General features: G+C 52.5%; 1 protein-coding gene across 4 annotated transcripts in view; it reads right to left on the reverse strand.

The window, feature by feature from the left end:
- The window catches only part of LOC144738134 (uncharacterized), a 66,161-nt gene that overhangs the window by 28,686 nt on the left and 14,360 nt on the right, over positions 1-23,115 (reverse strand). For 2 of the 4 annotated variants that reach the window (XR_013589146.1, XR_013589145.1), the window contains exons 2-4: positions 22,017-22,130; positions 16,891-17,012; positions 786-13,126 (exon numbers count right to left, since the gene is read on the reverse strand). The gene's annotated coding sequence lies outside the window, so the exon portion shown is untranslated. Of the gene's footprint in view, positions 1-785; positions 13,127-16,890; positions 17,013-22,016; positions 22,131-23,115 lie in introns of those variants that run through there. The other 2 variants (XR_013589147.1, XM_078621072.1) reach the window with 2 other exon arrangements.

Below are 23,115 nucleotides of genomic sequence, written 5' to 3' on the forward strand. Positions count from 1 at the left end.
ATAACATTATACTTATTATAACATTATAATTATAACATGTTGTACTTATTATAACATTATAATTAATATATATTATTATAATTATTATAACATATTATAATTACGGCCTTGTGTCAATGAGAGATTTGGAGGTTTGGTGACTGCACAGAGAGAGAGAGAGAGCACACTTAATCAAAAAACTTAATAAAATTTGAAATGTAATGCAATGCAACACAGAGTCGGTCAACAGACAACTAACGTACTCTTAGGTTTTTTCGGTAAAGTCACGTAGGTAAAAAATGAAATTAAAATTAATAAAAGTAATAATAGAAATAAAATAATAAAAAATCACGCCTCACTTGATACAGTAATTTTAACTGTGGCGGTCCCACCTGATGGCGGAGACTTGTGTTGCCTCCGAAACGTCGTGATTTTTTATTATTTTATTTATATTATTACTTTTATTAATTTTTATTTCATTTTTTACCTACGTGACTTTACCGAAAAAAACCTAAGAGTATGAATCCTTGCAGTCACGAAAGCTTCAAATCTAGAATTAACACAACTAACGCATCGCCTGGCTGATTACGTTCTTCCACAAGTTGCTAAACTAAGCGAGATAATTGAAGCAAACGCGATCAGGCGAGGGCAGGAGGCAAGGCCCAGCGTTGTAAAATTCCAACCTGGAAATCGCTTCCATGTTGCTGCTACTCAATTGACATCCCTACGAGAGGGAGAGCGAGGCTCTATCTCGGCAAACAACAACAACCACAACAACCACCACAACCGCGATGAGAATTTCTCACCTCGGATTTCAGTTCCCGCGCGGAGCGGCAACTTTTCCGTTACCTCGTGACGTCACGCGGCAGCAGCAGGTGACATGACCTCACAAAAATGAGCGGCTCTGTAACTTTAATAAATTATGTTAATGACCTGGCCCAAACAAGGAGGGATGGGGCGTGGGTGCCGAACCAGTCAGGTGGGGTGAATACCTTGGTGACATGACGTCACTAGCGAGGTACACCTCCCCCTGGCGTTTCACGCCGATGAGGTAATGGTGACGTCACAGAGCGGGGTTGGAGTTTAAGTTGATTTAGATTCATTTTCCATTGCTCCCTCCCTTGAACAGAGACCCCTTGGGTGTGTGAGCTCAGCAACAACAACGTGGACATTATTATGTGTACACACTGTGTGTGTTCACACTGTGTGTGTGTGTACACTGTGTATGTGTGTGTTCACACTGTGTGTGTGTTCACACTGTGTGTGTGTGTACACTGTGTGTTCACACTGTGGGGGGCACAGCAATCTCAGTCAGTCGACCAAATCTTTTCACCAATGTATTATTTTCCAACTTTTTTATTTTATTCATCTTATATATAAAAGTCTCCGCGCACTCGAGCTTGCGGGGGATTTGGCTCTCGGACGTTGCGGTTTAAGACCGAAATAACTTGCCAGCCGGCACGCCCTAAGCCCCGCGGTGGGAATAGGCTATTCCGTTTTCACGTCCGTAAATTTTAAAGTCGTTTAATTAACAAATTAGTGGCATTCTTATTTTAATTATTTACTTATTGCGTGACATCGACCGTACCAACTCACGACAATTGCCTGGGGGGGCGGACCCTGCCAAGTGATGCGCGTTGCCTCCAGCTCACGGGGGGACATTTTATTCTACGCGTTTAACTTGGACTAGATATACACATCACGCTGCCGATTTCTCTTCACAGTGTGATGTCCTCTTCCCCCCCCATCCCAATGCGTGCAGTTACTGATATAAAGTCCTTAGATATTAATTTAATATTATTTAAGCGCTTACATAGTATTATTCTGCCTCGGGCGGGGGGATGTTGGGGGGGGGTAGCGGCCCAGCTCGCAGCCTGGCAACGTCTCACCTCGTCCGGCTTGCCAATTTAGGCGAGGCCGCGGGCTCTGCACAGGACGAGGCATCACCATGCCAATGTAAAGTACAATTTTATTAAATATTTCGCTAACAACTCAGGTTTATTGTTTACTATTATTAAACAAATACGTTTACAAATATTACAATGATAATGTTTGTGTGCACATAACTCTGCTTCATTCTTTACTATTATGAAACTAATAAGTTGCCTAATACTGTATTACTATTATAATGTTCGTGTGCAGAAACTACATGCGTGTGCCTAAAGTCGATGTCTGTGTGTGTGAGTCCATATGTGTTTGTGTGCGTGTAAGTCGATGGGTTTCTATGTGTGTGGGTCCATGTCTGTGTGTAAGTCCATGTGTGTGTCTGTCTTTTTCAAACGGACAACGCCCCGTGTGTGTGTGTACGTAAAAGTGTTTGTGTGTGTCAGTCCATTTGTTTGCGTATCAGTCGCAGTGTGTTAGTCCACATGTTTGTGTAAGTCCATACGTCTGTGTTACCCTCGATGCGTGTGTAAGTCAATGTGTGTGTGTGAGTCAATGTGTGTGCATGGCTCCATCTGAGTGTGTAAGTCAATGTGCGTTTGTGTGTCTATGTGTGTCAGTCGATGTGTATGTGTGTGTCAGTCTATACGTGTGTGTTAGTCCACATGTGTAAGTCCATACATGTGTGTGTCACTCGAAGTGTGTGTGTAAGTCAATGCGTGTGTGTGAGTCGATGTGTGTTAGTCCATGTGTCTGTATCTAGAGTATATGTCTGTGTGTCACAGTCCATATGTGTATGTGTGTGTAGGGCAATGTGTGTGCAAGTCTATGTATGTGTAAGTCCATTTGTGTGTGTCTTAGTCGATATGGATGTGTGTAAGTACATGTGTGTTTACCTCAATGTGTGTGAGTCCACGTATGTCTGTGTGTGAGTCGATGTGTGTGTGTGTGAATCGCTGTATGTGTGTTCGTCGATATATGTGTGTGTAACTCCATGTGTGTGTATCTAAAGTGCATGTCTATGCGTGTGTGAGTCCATATGTGTGTGTGTCAGTCCATGGGCGTCTGTTAGTCGCTTTGTGTGCATGGCTCCATGTCAGTCAGTGTAAGTCCATTTCTTTGCATGTCTGTAGGTCCATGTGTGCGTGTGAGTGAATGTATGTGCTTTATTGACCTGCTCAAGGCCTATGATATCATCGGTAGGCATGGCCTCTGGGTTGTTCTTCATGCTTTCGGAGTCCCTCAAACTTAGCTCACGATCCTTAAGGACCTTCATGATGGTGAGCGGCCCCGCGTCGAACTACATGGCCGTCAGTCAGAACCATTCCCTCTACACCAGGGGTCCTCAAACTTTTTAAACAGGGGGCCAGTTCACTGTCCCTCAGACCGTTGGAGGGCCGGACTATAGTTAAAAAAACTATGAACAAATTCCTATGCACACTGCATATATCTTATTTTGAAGTGAAGAAACAAAACGGGAACAAATACAATATTTAAAATGAAGAACAAGTAAAGTTAAATCAACAAACTTGCCAGTATTTCAATGGGAACTATGGGCCTGCTTTTGGCAAATGAGATGGTCAATGTCCGGTTCCATATTTGTCACTGCTAGTTATTTTATATATTATTGTTTGCTTTCTATCTGCGTGACTTTACCAAAAGAGCCAATAATATGGTAGCGCATTCTCTGTTTTTTTGCAGAGGTTCAAGGTTAAAAATAAGTTCTAGATACACACAGACTCACATAGAGATCCATATATTAGCACGGTTCGCTATGTATGGTGTGAAAGAAGTTCCAGATACACACAGAGACTCGGAGCAAGTTTGAGTCGCGTGTAGTCGTGGGCTCGTGGAAGTTGAACAGGCGCGTGTTGCTACTGACAGTAGTTGAATACGGTTGGATATACGCAGAGACAACAACCGCCATTCGCAACCAAGTGGTGGTGACGTCACCACGACGCTTGTGCCAGGCTATGTGCACCTTGAGGCCACGCGAATTGTCGAACGCCCACCGGCAGGTCACGGGGCAGACCCAGGTGCCACGGGTCAACTGAGATGACTGGCTGATGCACCACCTGTGCCCCTACTGTGCCAACTTGCTGTGCTTTAGCCACCCGGTGCCCCGCTCGTTGTCGTGAGCGTCGCTCCTCCACCCTCCGTTGTTGTTGGAGGGCAACTGCCTTGAGATGAACTGTATAGACTCGTCCTAAGCCATCAGATTCACCGTCAGCAGCACGTCGCTTCCATTTTTTTAGCAGTCCATGTAAAGTAGGAGGGAACTTAATGGTAGAGCAGGTGGGCAGCAAATGGGTCACTTGGGCACAAAACCAAGAACGCCATCATGGTGGTATCTTGTGGAGCCAGGGCCTGTTGTGGGGCATTTCCTTTGGTGACGTAGATGCGTTGACCATTTTGGAGGTGAAGTGCCGAATGGACGACTGTGGGGGAATGGTCATGGATGGGGAAGCCAAGAATTCTGCAAATGGCCTTAATGTTGCTGATGTATCTTCCTTGGAAAAAAAGTTTGAGCTCATGCACACTTTGCCCCTCTGTTTTGTAATGCAAAGACAGCCATGTCAGAGCCTTTGTTGATGTATTGGCAAACATATTTGATGGCTTTTTTAGAATAGCAAAATTTCACTTTAAAGTGGGCCTGGAAGATCTTGCACAGAAGAGGGCAGTAGGGAACGATCCACCGGTTGTGAACTTAATTAGCGAGTTAGTGGCAGGTCTGAGCGTTGTTTGAAATCCATGCTCAGTATTTCTGTGACGATATCGAGGATAGCCATCATGGGCCGACTGAGTGTCTTGCAAGTAGTTCCCTGGATACCTTTTGGTACACCTGTGGTCTTGCATACATGGTGCATTTGGATAGAACTGGACACATGGGCCATGGACGATTTGGTTGCAGACCACATAGAAAAAAGGGCAGGGTCTTGATCGGGTTAAGATAGCTCAGCACTGATAAATGTGTCAATGTGACTTGCATGAATTGTTTCCCTCATCCATAGCGAAATGTGAGCATGAGGTGGACGACGTTTTTGCCACCCAATGGTGTGCAAGCTACTGTTTTTCTATCCAAAGACGCCGCCTTCGTTAGTCATAATAAGCCTCTCATTAACTTTGAGTTTTTAGACCTAAGCTAAGATGTCATGTTTGTCTGGTGGCTTTTGGATTGGATAAAGGTAAACCTGCAACTCCTTTCATTTGAGATTGCAAGTGAAGGTGATGAATCACGCAGGAATAGAAGTTTCTTTAGAGACAGTTTTGTGAGGATGTCTTTGTCCTGCAGCTTTGTAATTGGAGGAATCTTGACGTGGTACCCATCTTGGCCTTGCGACAGAAAAATGTGTTATTGTAGGGCATCGTATGCTCCGTTAGTGTCAAGAAATTGTGCGATGGTGTTTTCTTGGTATGGAAGAACAATGTCTCTCTCACAATGTTCCTCACCCACCGTAAGAAAGCAAGGTCAATAATATTTGGGACATTGAACCTCCCTGCGTGCTCCCCGCTTTGGTGGAAAGTAAAGGTGCGGTATGGAAAAATTTAAATGGGTGCTGTTCCCACGAATGTCACAAAACGATAGACGAAATGCAATGGGCTGTAGCTAAGAAAATCCAACGTATTTAGCAGTATAACATATTAATCGGCATCGCAGTACTACATATCAGTAAATAGCGTGACGTGCGCAATCGAAACAATAGAAATGCAGTGAAGAAATAAGATGAAATAAGTTTATATTAAAGAGCAGCAGAGCAGTACGTACAGGTAAGTTGAGAAGTAGGCTACAGTCTAGATTACAGACTGCCAGTATGCTGACTCAATGACATAAGCATTGCTACAAAAGCTGGCAATATGGTCAGCAGCTGAAAAAGCAGGATACAGTCGACATGAAAGGCTGGCAGTACACTGAGTGAGGTAAAGAAGCAGGCAACAGATTATAGACTGTTCTGCCTCACGGCAGGGGTTTTGCCTCACGGCAGATGGGGGACGGGCGTATGTACACAGGGATTTCCTGTTTTTGATGCTAATTTGGTCACGTGACCAGGAAGTTGTGATTTAAGATTCCCGCTAAACCACGCGGGCATCGGCCATTACACACATAATTCAAGATGGCGGCACACATCACGTCCCAGTGAAGCCAGCCGCAATTGTCCATTGTGGGACTTTAAGAAGCATTGTCTGTAAGTCCGTTTATGTTCTTATATTGGCAATGCTGTTATAATGTTAGAATGACTGTTATAATGATGTAAATGCCTTTATAATGCTGTAACATTTTTATGATAAATACGAGTGCTAGTTAACAACGAAGCCTGCTACTGTACTTTCCATATTGTGAATGTTACTTGTAATTTAATAAATCGAGTCAAACTTGTACCCAAGTAACTTCATTGCGATCCTGAGAGCAAGGATGACGAAATATCTCATCCACAATTTAGTGTTATGTGTAATACTGTACATTTGGGGTGCAGTGTGATGAATACAAGATGTGCCTGTGTAGGGGTGTTAGAGAGAGAGCCCGTTATGCATGGCAGCTTAGGGCAAACAAACACAGTGGGCGGGGCTACGTGAGTGCACGGGGAGGTGCTCTCTACGACGTCCGCGCCAGGCACCCCGGGGGGGCCCCACCCCTCAGCAGGGGGTTGGGTATAAAAGGGGATGTATCGGAGGGCTCGGGGTTCTTGTTAAGCTAACCAGTGAAGACTGAAGACGTCTTAGCTAGAGCCCTGGACTCCCCTGGTTCGACGTCCTTATCAGGGCCGAACAGGACCGAGCCAGCGGCGTGGTCCCGAGATCCAGAGCCGGTGCTCCTGTCAGCACTGGTCTGGGACTCAGGGTACCGGGCCCGACTTACCAGTGTCGGGCCAGATAGCCTCCCCTAGCCCGTTAGAGGAGGACTAGGAGGCAGGCTAGAAAGTAGCTAGCGCGTGTATCCCCAGCTAGCCGGGTGAGGGGGCCGACACCCCCTCTAGAGTTGTATGCCACAACCGTGCTGTGTGTAATAAACCCGTGTGCCTCCAACTCCGGCGTCCAAGAGTCGTGAACTCTACTACATCTGGTGTCAGAAGTAAAGATCTACGAACATGGACACGCGCCGGACAGCTCGAGTCAGGGTACCGGAGGGGGAGGACACCGTTGCAGTCAGGGAGCCCGGGACGGCTGAAGAAAACACGGAGCAGTCGGGGTCGGATGCGTCCACACCGCAGCAACAGGAGAATGGGGAGCCGTCGACAGAGGGGCTGAGGGAGGCAGACGCTAAGCTGGCGGAGCTGCTGTACGCCGCTGCCGCAATGCTGGACCACATCACACAGCTGGGGGCTGCTGGACCGCCACGGAGCGACGGCAGCCGGCGACCACAGCGCCTTCCCGCCATTTCGGCGGAGCACCACTTTGAAAATCCCGCCATCACCGCAGCTGCTGTTGAGGGCGTGGCCGGGTTGAGCATCGAGTCCAACGGCGGGCATACAGTACCTGCCGCGTCATCACCAACGAACGGCACGTCACCACGAGTGCGGCCGGCGATGCCATCGGTTGTTCGCGCCGAGGCAGAGCCGGGTGAGGGGGACGGGGGAGTGCGACCTTCCACGGCAGCCGCTGCGTTACATCAGCGACTACCTCCACTCAAAGAATTTGTGGGCGAGGAAGGCGACTGGGGCGGCTTCCAGCGGCGCTTCCTCGCTCACCAGGAAATAGCGCAGTGGACGGACGCCGAGGCTCTCCGCGCGCTGCCGGCACTCCTCGACAGCGACGCCCTCGCCACTCTAACATCGGCACCGAAGGAGAGGCGCTCCACGCTGCAGACGGCGATGCAGCTGCTGGCTGCAGTCTACGGTCCGCCGTCGGACTGTCGCCAACTCTTTTACGATCGCCAGCGGGGGGCAAAGGAGTCGCCCCTGGCGTACCGCACAAGCCTCCTGGCACTGGCGAAGGCGGCCTTTCCACGGATGGACATCGAAGGGGTCGACGCCATGGTTACGGAAAAGATACTCCTGCTGGCGGACGACCTGGATATCGTCATCGTCGCACAAGACGACGCGGAGATGTGCTCCCTCCAAGCGGCACGACTCCTCCACGCAAACCTGCTCGCGCAACGACGGAAGGCCAGCAAGGCGGCGAGCGGGCGTGCCGTGGCTGCAGCCACCCTCCCGGCGGAAGAGATTTGCGCCATCGACCATCAACGGCAGCAGGGAGCGGGAGTACGGGCGGACCGGGGCGGTTCGAGCCATCTCGACCATCCATCGTCATCGCCAGCGCTCCCGCGCTGTTACAACTGCGGCATCCGGGGCCATGTCGCCTCGGGGTGCCGCTCTCCTCGGCAGCGGGGGACGACACCTCGACGGGACGCCGGCCCTCTTCCCAAGCTCCATCATCATAACCCGGCGAGTCGCGGCACCCCCCATGTTTGGCCCACGCACACGCCCGTCACACACTCAAACACCGCAGCGAATGGGGGGTCGATATCGCGCACCATCGCACCAACACGCACCACTCTGGGTACTCATATCGAACCCAGCCAGTGGTCCGTGTTGGCCCATCGTGTTGTAGCCGCTTCGTCGGGGTCGTCGGCCGTTGTGGGGCACATCGACGGGGTTGAGGTGCGCATCCTGGTCGATACGGGAGCATCGGCGACCATTATTTCGGAATTGATTTACAATATTCTCCCTGTCCAGAGCCGTCCTTTGATGCCCGTTAACGTGCCATTCTATGCTGCGAATGGGGGCTCACTTGGCATCATTGGACAAATTCGAGCCCAAATTTGTGTCGGGGATATTAAATTTTCTGGGCCGATTTTTGTTTCCTCCTCGCTGGCGGTTCCGTGCCTGCTGGGGACGGACTTCCTGGCCAAAATGCCGATTAGGATATTAATCGACCAGGGATGCATTGAGCTCCCGTCGGGCCGACGCATGGCGTTTCTGCCATCCCCCGTTAAGAGTCGGACGGCGTTCGCGACGGTGCCGGCGTTCGTAGATAGAACGGTGCGCGTTCCTCCGGGGGCACAAATGTTGATTCCTTTGAAACTTCGGCGGCCCTTCGCTAAGGGTATTGGGGCCCAGGGGGTTCTGCTGGGGCCGTCTAGGGCCGGGGTTAGTGGACCTCATTTACTTCCGGCCCAGACCATAGTAAGAGGGGACGGAGACCCCTTCATCGCGGTCCTCAATGTGGGCTCGCAGACGGTGGTGGTCCCACAGGGGACCGTGCTTGCTCACGCAACGCCGGTGCCCTGTGAGGAACCCGTCGCGAATCACGTGAGCGCTGTCTCTGCGCCGCGACCACATTCGGACAGCGATGAAGGGTGGCTCGAGGCGCTTTGTGCGGGATCGACGGACCTGTCAAATTCAGAGCGTCACCAACTTAAAGCACTACTGCGGGAATTTTCCGACGTTTTCAGTCGGGACAAATACGATTTGGGCTGAACTCATCTGCTGCGTCACCATATTGATACGGGTGACAGCGCGCCGATACGCCAGAATCCTTTTCGGTTAAGTCCCGCCGAAAAGGACCATGTCAAATCAGCTGTTGATGACATGTTAGCCGCCGACATCATTTCTCCTTCCACCAGCCCTTGGGGAGCGCCGATCGTCCTAGTTAAGAAACAGGACGGCTCGTTGCGGTTTTGCGTTGATTTTCGGCGCCTTAACAAAATTTCGGTGGCCGACGCATACCCGCTCCCACGGATGGACGAATCGCTTGACGCCTTGGCGGGAGCGCGATTCTTCTCCACATTGGATTTACTTTCGGGATTCTGGCAGCTTCCTCTGGACGATGATTCAAAGCCTAAAACTGCTTTCCGTACACCGCACGGCCTGTTCCAATTCAACCGGTTGCCGATGGGACTCCACTCAGCGCCGGCAACTTTCCAGCGTTTGATGGAATTAGTTTTGGCTGGATTGCAATGGGACTCGTGCTTGATTTATTTGGATGACGTTATCGTCTTTGGTAAAACATTTGACGAACATCTCCAGAGGTTGCGGGCGGTTTTCCAAAAGATGCGGGCTGCTAATTTGAAATTCAAACCCCAAAAATGTCACCTATTACGCAAATCGGTGCGTTATTTGGGACACATCGTGGGACGCTCGGGTATTGCTACCGATCCCGCCAAAACGCAGTGCGTCAGCTCCTGGCCAACTCCCACCTCGGTGGGGGAGGTCAGGAGTTTCATTGGCTTCGCGTCCTATTACCGACGGTTTGTCGCGGATTTTGCGACGATTGCGAAACCCCTACACGCTTTAACGTCAAAAGGGGTTCGGTTCCACTGGGGACAGGAGGAGGAGGCTGCTTTCCGCTCCCTTCGGGATGCTCTGGTGAAAGCTCCTCCCTTGGTTTACCCCGATTTTTCTAAGCCCTTTTTGCTTGACACCGATGCGAGCAACACGGGTATTGGGGGCGTGCTTTCCCAGGTGGTTGACGGCGTGGGACGGGTGGTCGCGTACGGTAGTCGGGCGTTGTCTCCTGCGGAGCAGAGATATTGTGTCACCCGTCGGGAACTGTTGGCAATTGTCTATTTCATCCAACAGTATCGCCCATATCTGTACGGTCGGCATTTCACCGTCCGCACAGATCATGCGGCACTACAGTACGCCCTGCGAGTTCAACAACCATCGGGACAATTGTCTCGATGGTTGGAGATTCTCCAGGACTTTGATTTTGAAACCACCTACCGTAAGGGCGTTCGCCACACCAATGCGGACGCTCTGTCACGCATGCCAACCACCTCCGAATGTGCATGCCTCCTGGGGTCTGGACGTTGCAGGCCTCCGGGGGACATATCGGTTCCGGTCTTGGCGGCCGCCGACGACGACGAAACATTGATTACTAATTCGATCGCACAACAGGGAAAAGATTCCCTGTTGGGGTTGCCCGTCACTGAATGGGGGCGCCTCCAGATGGAGGATACCTCCCTCCTTGGGTGGCGTCGTCGCGTCGGCGGTGCTGGGCGGGGGAGGGGTGGTGCCAACGCATGGGAAATGGTGCAAAGTCTGCTGATGTATTGGGACAGGAAATCCCATCGACACCGGCTGGTGGTCCCTTCTGGGTTGCGGGGCAAGGTGGTGTGGGCCGCTCACGAGCGCCTCCTACACCTGGGGACCCAAAAGACCCTCGCCTTGCTACAACTTGATTTTTTTTGGCCAGGCATGATGAGGGATGTCGGGGATTTATTGGGGTCATGCCCTCGGTGCGCGCAACGAAAACTGCCGGCACGGGAGTCTAACCCACCCTTGCAATCAATCAAAGTGTCCAGAATAAATGAGCTTGTCGCGCTGGATATTTTGGGCCCATTCCCCGCCACCCCCAGGGGCAATAGATATTTGTTGACTGGTGTGGAGTATTTTACGCGCTGGCCTATGGCCTAGCCCCTTGCCAACCAGTCGGCAGCAGCCATCGTGGAGGCCTTTGTTCAGGGATACGTCCTGGACAAAGGTGCTCCGAAGCGGCTGCTGACCGACCAGGGCAGACATTTTTCCGGCAAACTACGCCAACAAGTCTGTGAGCTCCTGGGCACGAAGAAAATTCGTACCTCCCCGTATCACCCGCAAACTGACGGGATGGTCGAGCGTCTGCATCGCACCATCACGTCAATGTTGTCACAGCAGGTTTCGGACTCACAGACTGATTGGGACCTGCAAATTCAAGGGGTCTTGGCGGCATACCGAATGGCCCCCCATGCAGCTACGGGATTTCCCCCCTTCTACCTCATGTACGGCCGCGAACCTGACCCGCCTGTTCGTGCCCAGCTGCAGATCCCCGCGCCACAGGGAAAAACTAAATTGGCTGACCATGTAAAATTTAATCTGGCCAAATTAACAGAGGCACGGGATGCTGCCATGCAAAACTCTGACCTCCGTCAGAAAGCGAATGAGCGGCTCAGACTGGGTCGGGCGCACATGCTGCAGTGGAAGCCGGGGGACAAGGCATGGCTGCACTGTCCCCAGGTGCCACTTGCAACCTCCTCTAAGCTGGTGCGACCATGGCGGGGCCCTGTGGAGGTGGTCGAGGTTTTGCGGCCGCAGTGCGTGCGCATCAAATGGGGGAAGCGGCGGTGGTTCGTGCACCCCTCTAGATTAAAACCCTTCGTTGCGGTACACATCCCCACTTCACACACGCGTGGCCAAACATGTGGGGGGTCGACCGACTCACTGGGTCCGTCTCCGTCGCTCTCATCTAATGCCTTGCTGGCTGTGCCACCTCCAGGTGCATCAGGAGTGACGGGCTCACGCCCGATCACCCCTCCTGGGGATGCCAAGGGTCAAGCGGCGTCGGATGAGGACTCACTCCAAGACGGACAGTTGCCACCTGACGGTCCGCCACCCGGGGTTACCCCGTGTGAGGGGCCCGCTGCAAGGACGCGCGCTAAAATGCGCAGACTGTTGTGAGGCCGGAAGATGTGTACATAGGTTGTGTTCATTGTGTGTTGTGTGTGTGGTGTGTTCCCTGCTCATTGGATGTACATATGTTGGGTTCGCCATGTGTTGTGTGTGTGGTGGATTCCCTGCAAATTGTATATAGGCTGGTTTTACGGAATTCGTATTTATTCGGGGGGGGGGGTGCGTCGGGTTGTTTCTCTTCTCGCTGTTGCGTTCTTGTGTTCTTGTTGTTGTTCTTGTTGAAAAATAGTGAGGCACACGCGCGGTCAGGGGGTAAATGCGCTTTTATTGTCGTTTTTTTTGTGTGTTGGCAGCCGGGACGGCTGCAAGCTATGCGGGGGGTGATGTAGGGGTGTTAGAGAGAGAGCCCGTTATGCATGGCAGCTTAGGGCAAACAAACACAGTGGGCGGGGCTACGTGAGTGCACGGGGAGGTGCTCTCTACGACGTCCGCGCCAGGCACCCCGGGGGGGCCCCACCCCTCAGCAGGGGGTTGGGTATAAAAGGGGATGTATCGGAGGGCTCGGGGTTCTTGTTAAGCTAACCAGTGAAGACTGAAGACGTCTTAGCTAGAGCGCTGGACTCCCCTGGTTCGCCGTCCTTATCAGGGCCGAACAGGACCGAGCCAGCGGCGTGGTCCCGAGATCCAGAGCCGGTGCTCCTGTCAGCACTGGTCTGGGACTCAGGGTACCGGGCCCGACTTACCAGTGTCGGGCCAGATAGCCTCCCCTAGCCCGTTAGAGGAGGACTAGGAGGCAGGCTAGGAAGTAGCTAGCGCGTGTATCCCCAGCTAGCCGGGTGAGGGGGCCGACACCCCCTCTAGAGTTGTATGCCACAACCGTACTGTGTGTAATAAACCCATGTGCCTCCAACTCCGGCGTCCAAGAGTCGTGAACTCTACTACACATACACACACACAGATACATACACACAGACACACACACAGTCACAGTGACACACACACACACACAGATACACACACACACACAGAGATACACACACAGACACAGTGACACACACACACACAGATACACACACACACAGATACACACACACACACACAGATACACACAGACACAGTGACACACACACACAGATACACACACACACAGAGATACACACACACACAGATATACACACACACACAGATACACACACAGACAGTGACACACACACACACAGATACACACACACACAGAGATACACACACACACAGATATACACACACACACACAGAGATACACACACACACACACAGATACACACACACAGATACACACACACACAGATACACACACACACAGATACACACACAGACACAGTGACACACACACAAATACAGACACACACAGATACACACACACACACAGACACACACACAGACATGAGAGTGGGCCTGTCGCTTTTTCTCAATTAACCTGAACACCTCCTCTGTCAGCCAGGGTTTCTGGGGAGGTCTGGACCGCGTACCCAAAGCAGCCATTGCAGCTGCATGAGTCACAGTCTTAAACCTCGCCCATTTACCCTCGACATCAGGTGGAGTGGGGGACGATGCCAACCCCAGCTGCAAGCAATGATGAAATTCTCGCTTGCAACTTTCATCAGCTAGCTGAGACCAGGCCACTTTTGGTTGGAATGGGGTCCTGGGTGTACACCCACCACCGGAGTGGAAGAATGGCAGGCGCATCTTACAGATGACTAGTCGATGGTCAGGGGTCAGATCAGCTCCACGGTAGGTCCTGGTGTCAAGGACATGGGCTCGCATCCGCTGGTCCGTCACTATGTAGTCCAGCAGATGTTCTTGCTTGGACCCGGCATGTATCCATGATGTTGTGTGGATGCGCCGATGCCGGAAGAGCGTGTTGGTAATTACAAGCCCATGGGCTGCACAAAAATCTAGCAGCCTTCTACCGTTATTATTGAGCTGATCTGGCCCATGCCTTCCAATCACTCCAGACCAGGTGCCAGCATCATGACCAACTCGGGCATTGAAGTCACCCAACAAGATGACTCTGTCCCGAGTGGCCACTTTAGCCAGCACCTGTGACAGGTCATAGAAAGCGTCTGACTCATCGGCTTTGCCTGCATCCCTCCACGGATGTTCGTCTTCGGTGGGGGCATAAGTAACCACGACCACCACTCCTCGCCTCTGGTTGATGGGAAGGCGAGCCCAAAGTATCCTGGGGCTTACAGCTTCCCACACCTCACCGCCACGCTCCCACGCCCCCTTCATTCTTTTGTTCAGAAGAAGAGCCACACCCTGTTGTTTGGCAGTCTCCTGCCCCGAGTAGAGGACTGTCCACCCCTCATGGTGGCAGGAGCCAGAACCGGTCCACCGGACCTCCTGAATGCCACAGAGATCCAGGCGGTACCGGTCCAGCTCCCGACAGAGGAGTGGCAGCCTCTCCTCCGCAGTGAGCGTTCGAACATTCCACGTGGCCATCCGCAATGGTTTTTCGTTGTTTCTGGAGGAGCCCCGAGGGTGAAAATTCAATCTCCTGGCTCCGCCAAATGGGGTTTGGCCAGGAGACGTCATAAAAGCCTGACCCCCCGGGGCCTCCGGCACAAGCTTATTAATTACAGGTTTATGTTTAATTCGTGGTTTAGTGGTGGTTAATTGAAGGTGGAGGGGTTACCAGCCCCTCGCACCCGTCCAGAGCCCCCGTTTAGCCACTGTGGTGGTCACAGACGCTATGAGGGGAGAGGCCAATGGGCATTGGCCCTCCCCCCACAGCACTGCCCACGACAGTGTTGCCCGTCCGGCACCGCGAGGAGGTAGGAGGTTGTTTTGCCGGACAGCGACACACACACACACACAAACACAGACACACACAAATACACACACACAGACACACACACAGACACCCGCCCACCCAACCACTTGCTCACTCACCCACTCACCCACCCACCCACTCACCCACCCACTCACTAACTCACCCCCCCACCCCCCCACCCACCCACCCACTCACTCACCCACCCACCCACTCACTCACCCACCCACCCACACACTCACCCCCCACCCACTGCCCCACTCACCCACCCACCCACTCACCACCCACTCACCCACCCACCCACTCACCACCCACTCACCCACCCACCCACTCACCACCCACTCACCCACCCACCCACCCAATCACTCACCCACTCCCCCACTCACCCACCCACTCACCCACCCACTCACCACTCACTCATTCACCCACCCACCCACCCACTCACCCCCCACCCACTCACCCACTCACCCACCCACTCATCCCCCCACTCTCACCCACCCACTCACCCACTCTCACCCTCCCACCTCACTCACCCACCCACCCACCCACTCACTCACCCACCCACTGACCCACCCACCCACTGACCCACCCACCCACTGACCCACCCACTCACCCACCCACTCCCCCACCCACCCACCCACTCACCCACCCACTCACCCACCCAACCACCTACCCACCCACCCCCCCACCTACTCATTCACTCACTCACCCACCCACCCACCCACCCACTCACTCACTCACTCACTCACCCACCCACCCACCCACTCACCTACCCGATCCACCCACCGACCCACTCACCCACCGACCCACTCACCCACCGACCCACTCACCCACCCACCCACTCACCCACCCACCCACCCATCCACCCACCCATCCACCCACCCACCCACCCATCCACCCACCCACCCACCCATCCACCCACCCATCCACCCACCCACCCACCCATCCACCCACCCACCCATCCACCCACCCACCCATCCACCCACCCACCCATCCACCCACCCACCCATCCACCCACCCACCCACCCACCCACTCACCCACCCACCCACCCACTCACCCACTCACTCACTCACTCACCCACCTACCCACTCACTCACCCACCCACTCACTCACCCACTCACTCACTCACTCACCCACCCACTCACCCACTCACTCACCCACCCACCCACCCACTCACCCACTCACCCATCCACTCACCCACCCACCCACCTACCCACCCCCCCACCTACTCACTCACCCACCCACCCACCCACTCACCCACCCACCCACTCACCCATCCACTCACCCCCCCACCCACTCACCCCCCCACCCACTCACCCACCCACTCACCCACCCACTCACCCCCCACTCACCCACCCACCCACTCACTTACCCACTCACCCACTCACTCACCCACTCACCCACCCACTCACCCACCCACTCACCCACTCACCCACCCACTCACCCACTCACCCACCCACTCACCCACCCCCTCACCCACCCACCCACTCACCCACCTACCCACTCACCCACCCACCCACCTACCCACCCCCCCACCTACTCACTCACCCACCCACTCACCCACCCATCCACTCACCCCCCCACCCACTCACCCACCCACTCACCCACCCACTCACCCACTCACCCACCCACTCACCCACCCACCCACTCACCCACCCACCCACCCACCCACTCACCCACCCACCCACCCACTCACCCACCCACCCACTCACCCACCCACCCACTCACCCACCCACCCACTCACCCACCCACCCACTCACCCACCTACCCACTCACCCACCCACCCACCCACTCACCCACCCACCCACCCACTCACCCACTCACCCACCCACCCACCCACCCACTCACTCACTCACCCACTCACCCACCCAACCACTCACTCACTCACTCACCAAGAAACTGGAGGACGCTGCTGAACCCCGAGGAGATCAGGTCAAATATGAAGGACATGACGTGGCTGGACGCAGCAGCAGCAGATTGAGGTCCGTGTGGGAGGCAGAGAGACCTTGACAAGCTGTGGGAGATGAGAGGGAGATGTGAGTGAGTTGGTGAGTGAGTGGGTGGGTGAGTGGGTGGGTGGTTGAGTGGGTGAGTGAGTGAGTGGGTGGGTGGGTGGGTGAGTGAGTGAGTGGGTGAGTGGGTGAGTGGGTGGGTGAGTGAGTGGGTGGGTGAGTGAGTGGGTGAGTGGGTGGGTGAGAGAGTAAGTGGGTGAGTGGGTGAGTGGGTGGGTGAGTGAGTGGGTGGGTGGGTGGGTGAGTGAGTGGGTGAGTGGGTGAGTGAGTGGGTGGGTGGGTGAGTGACTGAGTGGTTGAGTGGGTGGGTGAGTGAGTAAGTGGGTGAGTGGGTGGGTGAGTGAGTGAGTGGTTGGGTGAGTGAGTGAGTGAGTGGGTGGGTGGGTGAGTGAGTGGGTGAGTGGGTGGGTGAGTGAGTAAGTGGGTGAGTGGGTGAGTGGGTGGGTGGGTGAGTGGGTGGGTGGGTGAGTGAGTGAGTGAGTGCGTGGGTGAGTGAGTGAGTGAGTGGGTGAGTGGGTGGGTGGGTGAGTGAGTGAGTGGGTGAGTGGGTGGGTGAGTGGGTGGGTAGTGAGTGGTGAGTGAGTCTCTGGGTGAGTGAGTGAGTCCGCGAGTGAGTCTCTGAGTGAGTCTGTGAGTGAGTGGTGAGTTAATCTCTGAGTGAGTCTCTGGGTGAGTGAGTGGTGAGTCTGTGAGTCTCTGAATGAGTCTCTGGGTGAGTCTGTGAGTGAGTCTCTGGGTGAGTCTGTGAGTGAGTGGGTGAATCTGTGAGTGAGTGGTGAGTCTGTGGGTCTCTGGGTGAGTCTGTGAGTGAGTGGGTGAATCTGTGAGTGAGTGGTGAGTCTGTGAGTCTCTGGGTGAGTCTGTGAGTGAGTCTGTGAGTGAGTGAGTCTCTGGGTGAGTGAGTGAGTCTCTGGGTAAGTGGTGAGTGAGTCTGTGGGTGGGTGAGTGAGTCTGAGAGTCTCTGAGTGAGTCTCTGAGTGAGTCTCTGAGTGAGTCTGTGAGTGAGTCTCCGAGTGGGTCTCCGAGTGAGTCTCTGGGTGAGTCTCTGGGTGAGTCTCTGGGTGAGTCTCTGAGTGAGTCTCTGAGTGAGTCTGTGAGTGAGTCTCTGAGTGAGTCTGTGAGTGAGTCTCTGAGTGAGTCTGTGAGTGAGTCTCTGAGTGAGTCTGTGAGTGGGTCTCCGAGTGAGTCTCTGGGTGAGTCTCTGGGTGAGTCTCTGGGTGAGTCTGTGAGTGAGTCTCTGAGTGAGTCTCTGAGTGAGTCTGTGAGTGATTCTGTGAGTGAGTCTGTAAGTGAGTCTGTAAGTGAGTGAGTCTCTGGGTGAGTCTGTGAGTGAGTCTGTGAGTGAGTCTGTGAGTGAGTCTGTGAGTGAGTCTCTGGGTGAGTCTGTGAGTGAGTCTCTGAGTGAGTCTCTAGGTGAGTGAGTGAGTCTGCGAGTGAGTCTCTGAGTGAGTCTGTGAGTGAGTCTCTGAGTGAGTCAGTGAGTGAGTGGTGAGTGAGTGGTGAGTGAGTCTGTGAGTGAGTCTGTGAGAGAGTCTGTGAGTTAGTCTGTGAGTGAGTCTGTGAGTGAGTCTCTGAGTGAGTCTGCGAGTGAGTCTCTGGGTGAGTCTGTGAGAGAGTCTGTGAGTGAGTCTGTGAGTGAGTCTGTGAGTGAGTCTGTGAGTGAGTCTGCGAGTGAGTCTCTGAGTGAGTCTCTGAGTGAGTCTCTGAGTGAGTCTCTGAGTGAGTCTCTGAGTGAGTCTCTGAGTGAGTCTCTGGGTGAGTGAGTCTCTGAGTGAGTCTGTGAGTGAGTCTCTGAGTGAGTCTCTGAGTGAGTCTCTGAATCTCTGAGTGAGTCTCTGATTGAGTCTCTGGGTGAGTCTGTAAGTGAGTCTCTGAGTGAGTCTCTGAGTGAGTCTCTGGGTGAGTGAGTCTGTGAGTGAGTCTCTGGATGAGTGAGTGGTGAGTCTGTGAGTCTCCGAGTGATTTTCTAGGCGAGTCTGTGAGTGAGTCTCTGAGTGAGTGGTGAGTGAGTCTCTGAGTGAGTTTCTAGGCGAGTCTCTGAGTGAGTCTGTGAGTGAGTCTGTGAGTGAGTCTCTGAGTGAGTCTCTGGGTGAGTGAGTGAGTCTGTGAGTGAGTCTCTGAGTGAGTCTCTGAGTGAGTCTCTGGGTGAGTGAGTGAGTCTGTGAGTGAGTCTCTGAGTGAGTGGTGAGTGAGTCGCTTGGTGAGTCTGTGAGTGAGTCTGTGGGTGAGTGTCTGAGTGAGTCACTGGGTGAGTCTGTGAGTGAGTCTGTGAGTGAGTCTGTGAGTGAGTCTGTGAGTGAGTCTCTGGGTGAGTCTGTGAGTGAGTCTGTGAGTGAGTCTGTGAGTGAGTCTCTGAGTGAGTCTCTGGGTGAGTGAGTGAGTGAGTCTGTGAGTCTGTGAGTGAGTGAGTGGTGAGTGAGTCTCTGGGTGAGTGAGTGGTGAGTATGTGAGTCTCTGAGTGAGTGAGTGGTGAGTGAGTCTCTGGGTGAGTGAGTGGTGAGTGAGTGGTGAGTCTGTGAGTCTGTGAGTGAGTCTCTGAGTGAGTCTCTGGGTGAGTGAGTGAGTGGTGAGTGAGTGGTGAGTGAGTGGTGAGTGAGTGGTGAGTGAGTCTCTGAGTGAGTCTCTGAGTGAGTCTGTGAGTGAGTCTGTGAGTGAGTCTCTGAGTGAGTCTCTGAGTGAGTCTCTGAGTGAGTCTCTGAGTGAGTCTCTGAGTGAGTCTCTGGGTGAGTCTCTGGGTGAGTGAGTGAGTCTGTGAGTCTGTGAGTGAGTCTGTGAGTCTGTGAGTGAGTCTGTGAGTCTGTGAGTGAGTCTGTGAGTGAGTCTGTGAGTGAGTCTGTGAGTGAGTGAGTCTGTGAGTGAGTCTCTGAGTGAGTCTCTGAGTGAGTCTCTGAGTGAGTCTCTGGGCGAGTCTCTGAGTGAGTCTCTGGGTGAGTCTGTGAGTGAGTCTCTGGGTGAGTCTCTGAGTGAGTGAGTCTTTGAGTGAGTCTTTGAGTGAGTCTCTGAGTGAGTCTCTGAGTGAGTCTCTGAGTGAGTCTGAGTGAGTCTCTGAGTGAGTCTCTGGGTGAGTGAGTGAGTCTGTGAGTGAGTCTCTGAGTGAGTCTCTGGGTGAGTGAGTGAGTCTCTGGGTGAGTCTGTGAGTGAGTCTCTGAGTGAGTCTCTGAGTGAGTCTCTGAGTGAGTCTCTGAGTGAGTCTCTGAGTGAGTCTGTGAGTGAGTCTCTGAGTGAGTCTCTGAGTGAGTCTCTGAGTGAGTCTCTGAGTGAGTCTCTGAGCGAGTCTCTGAGTGAGTCTCTGAGTGAGTCTCTGAGTGAGTCTCTGGGTGAGTGAGTGAGTCTCTGAGTGAGTCTCTGAGTGAGTCTCTGAGTGAGTCTCTGAGTGAGTCTCTGAGTGAGTCTGTGAGTGAGTCTCTGAGTGAGTCTCTGAGTGAGTCTCTGAGTGAGTCTCTGAGTGAGTCTCTGAGCGAGTCTCTGAGTGAGTCTCTGAGTGAGTCTCTGAGTGAGTCTCTGGGTGAGTGAGTGAGTCTCTGAGTGAGTCTCTGAGTGAGTCTCTGAGTGAGTCTGTGAGTGAGTCTGTGAGTGAGTCTGTGAGTGAGTCTGTGAGTCTCTGGGTAAGTCTGTGAGTGAGTGAGTGGGTGAGTGAGTCTCTGGGTGAGTCTCTGGGTGAGTCTGTGAGTGAGTCTGTGAGTGAGTCTCTGGGTGAGTCTGTGAGTGAGTCTCTGGGTGAGTCTCTGGGTGAGTCTCTGGGTGAGTCTCTGGGTGAGTCTCTGGGTGAGTCTGTGAGTGAGTCTCTGGGTGAGTCTGTGAGTGAGTGGGTGAATCTGTGAGTGAGTGGTGAGTCTGTGAGTCTCTGGGTGAGTCTGTGGGTGAGTCTGTGGGTGAGTCTGTGAGTGAGTCTGTGGGTGAGTCTGTGGGTGAGTCTCTGAGTGAGTCTCTGAGTGAGTCTCTGAGTGAGTCTCTGAGTGAGTCTCTGAGTGAGTCTCTGAGTGAGTCTCTGAGTGAGTCTCTGGGTGAGTGAGTGAGTGGGTGGGTGGGTGAGTGAGTGGGTGGGTGGGTGAGTAGTGAGTGGTGAGTGAGTCTCTGGGTGAGTCTCTGAGTGAGTGAGTCTCTGAGTGAGTCTGTAAGTGAGTCTGTGAGTGAGTCTGTGAGTGAGTCTGTGAGTGAGTCTCTGACTGAGTCTCTGGGTGAGTCTGTGAGTGAGTGGGTGAGTCTGTGAGTGAGTCTCTGAGTGAGTCTCAGACTGTGTCTCTGACTGAGTGTGAGTGAGTGGGTGAGTCTGTGAGTGAGTCTCTGGGTGAGTGAGCGAGTCTGCGAGTGAGTCTCTGAGTGAGTCTGTGAGTCTGTGAGTGAGTGAGTCTCTGAGTGAGTCTCTGAGTGAGTCTCTGAGTGAGTCTCTGAGTGAGTCTCTGAGTCTCTGAGTGAGTCTCTGAGTGAGTCTCTGGGTGAGTGAGTGAGTCTCTGAGTGAGTCTCTGAGTGAGTCTCTGGGTGAGTGAGTCTGTGAGTGAGTCTCTGAGTGAGTGAGTGAGTCTCTGAGTGAGTCTCTGAGTGAGTGAGTGAGTCTCTGAGTGAGTCTCTGAGTGAGTCTGTGAGTCTCTGAGTGAGTCTCTGAGTGAGTCTCTGGGTGAGTGAGTGAGTCTCTGAGTGAGTCTCTGAGTGAGTCTCTGGGTGAGTGAGTCTGTGAGTGAGTCTCTGAGTGAGTGAGTGAGTCTCTGAGTGAGTCTCTGAGTGAGTGAGTGAGTCTCTGAGTGAGTCTCTGTGTGAGTCTGTGAGTCTCTGAGTGAGTCTGTGAGTGAGTCTCTGAGTGAGTCTCTGAGTGAGTGGTGAGTGAGTGGTGAGTGAGTTTGTGAGTGAGTCTCTGAGTGAGTATCTGAGTGAGTGAGTCTGTAAGTGAGTCTCTGAGTGAGTCTCTGAGTCTCTGAGTGAGTCTCGGGGTGAGTCTCTGGGTGAGTCTCTGAGTGAGTGAGTCTGTGAGTGAGTCTGTGTTTCTCTCCGCCGTGGCTCCAACACTAACCAAGGCAGAGCAAGGGGGTGTAAACCAACCGGCTCCAACGTCCACCCAACATCCACCCAACGTCCCCTCAACGTTTCCGAGGGAGGGAGGGGTCGACTTAAAGCCCCTTTAATTCTGACACAAACAAACAAACAACAACAAACCACGAGACTTCAAAAAAATTAACCCATAAAAACAAAGTGTTTCACTATAAATTCTTTATATGCGTGGCGGCTAGAGTCCTCTCGTCCTCTGGCTTGAGATGGCTGCCACCTATGGGTCAGATGATTGCCTGCCACCATTAAGCAATTGGTAATTAAATATAAAAATTTTGTCCTAGAAAGTGTAAAAATTTTTAATTGTTTTTTTCACGAACATCAATTGCCACGCACAACGAGTCTGTGTGCAAAATGTCAGCTCGATTGGATCACGGGAAGTGGGTTAAAAAACGACCAAAAGATTTGCACGGTCATAAGCGCGCAAGCAAGCAAGCGAACTTAATATAAAGGATTTAAAAAATTAACCCGTAAAAACAAAGTTTTTCACTCTAAATCCTTTATATGCGTGGCATCGGTTTTATTTTATTATTCATTTCTGTTTTTCTTGAGTAAGAGTTTCATTTTGATCACATTGGTATTTTAAATTAAATATGACATTTTTTTTCTTCTAAAAAGTGGAAAATTTTGGAAGTTTTTTTTTTTCACGAAAATTAATTGTCACGCACAACGAGTCAGTGTGCAAAATGTCAGCTCGATTGGATCACGGGAAGTGGGTTAAAAAACGACCGCAAGATTTGCACGGTCCTAAGCAAGCAAGCAAGCAAACTTAATATAAAGGATTCAAAAAATTAACCCGTAAAAACAAAGTTTTTCACTCTAAATCCTTTATATGCGTGGCATCGGTTTTATTTTATTGTTCATTTCTGTTTTTCTTGAATAAGAGTTTCATTTTGATCACATTGGTATTTTAAATTAAATATGACATTTATTTTTTTCCTAAAAAGTGGAAAAATTTTTCACGAAAATCAATTGTCACGCACAACGAGTCTGTGTGCAAAATGTCAGCTCGATTGGATCACGGGAAGTGGGTTAAAAAACGACCGAAAGATTTGCACGGTCCT

Source organism: Lampetra planeri, chromosome 78 (genome assembly GCF_965212315.1).
Source record: "Lampetra planeri chromosome 78, kcLamPlan1.2.h2, whole genome shotgun sequence".
NCBI classification, from domain to species: domain Eukaryota; kingdom Metazoa; phylum Chordata; class Hyperoartia; order Petromyzontiformes; family Petromyzontidae; genus Lampetra; species Lampetra planeri.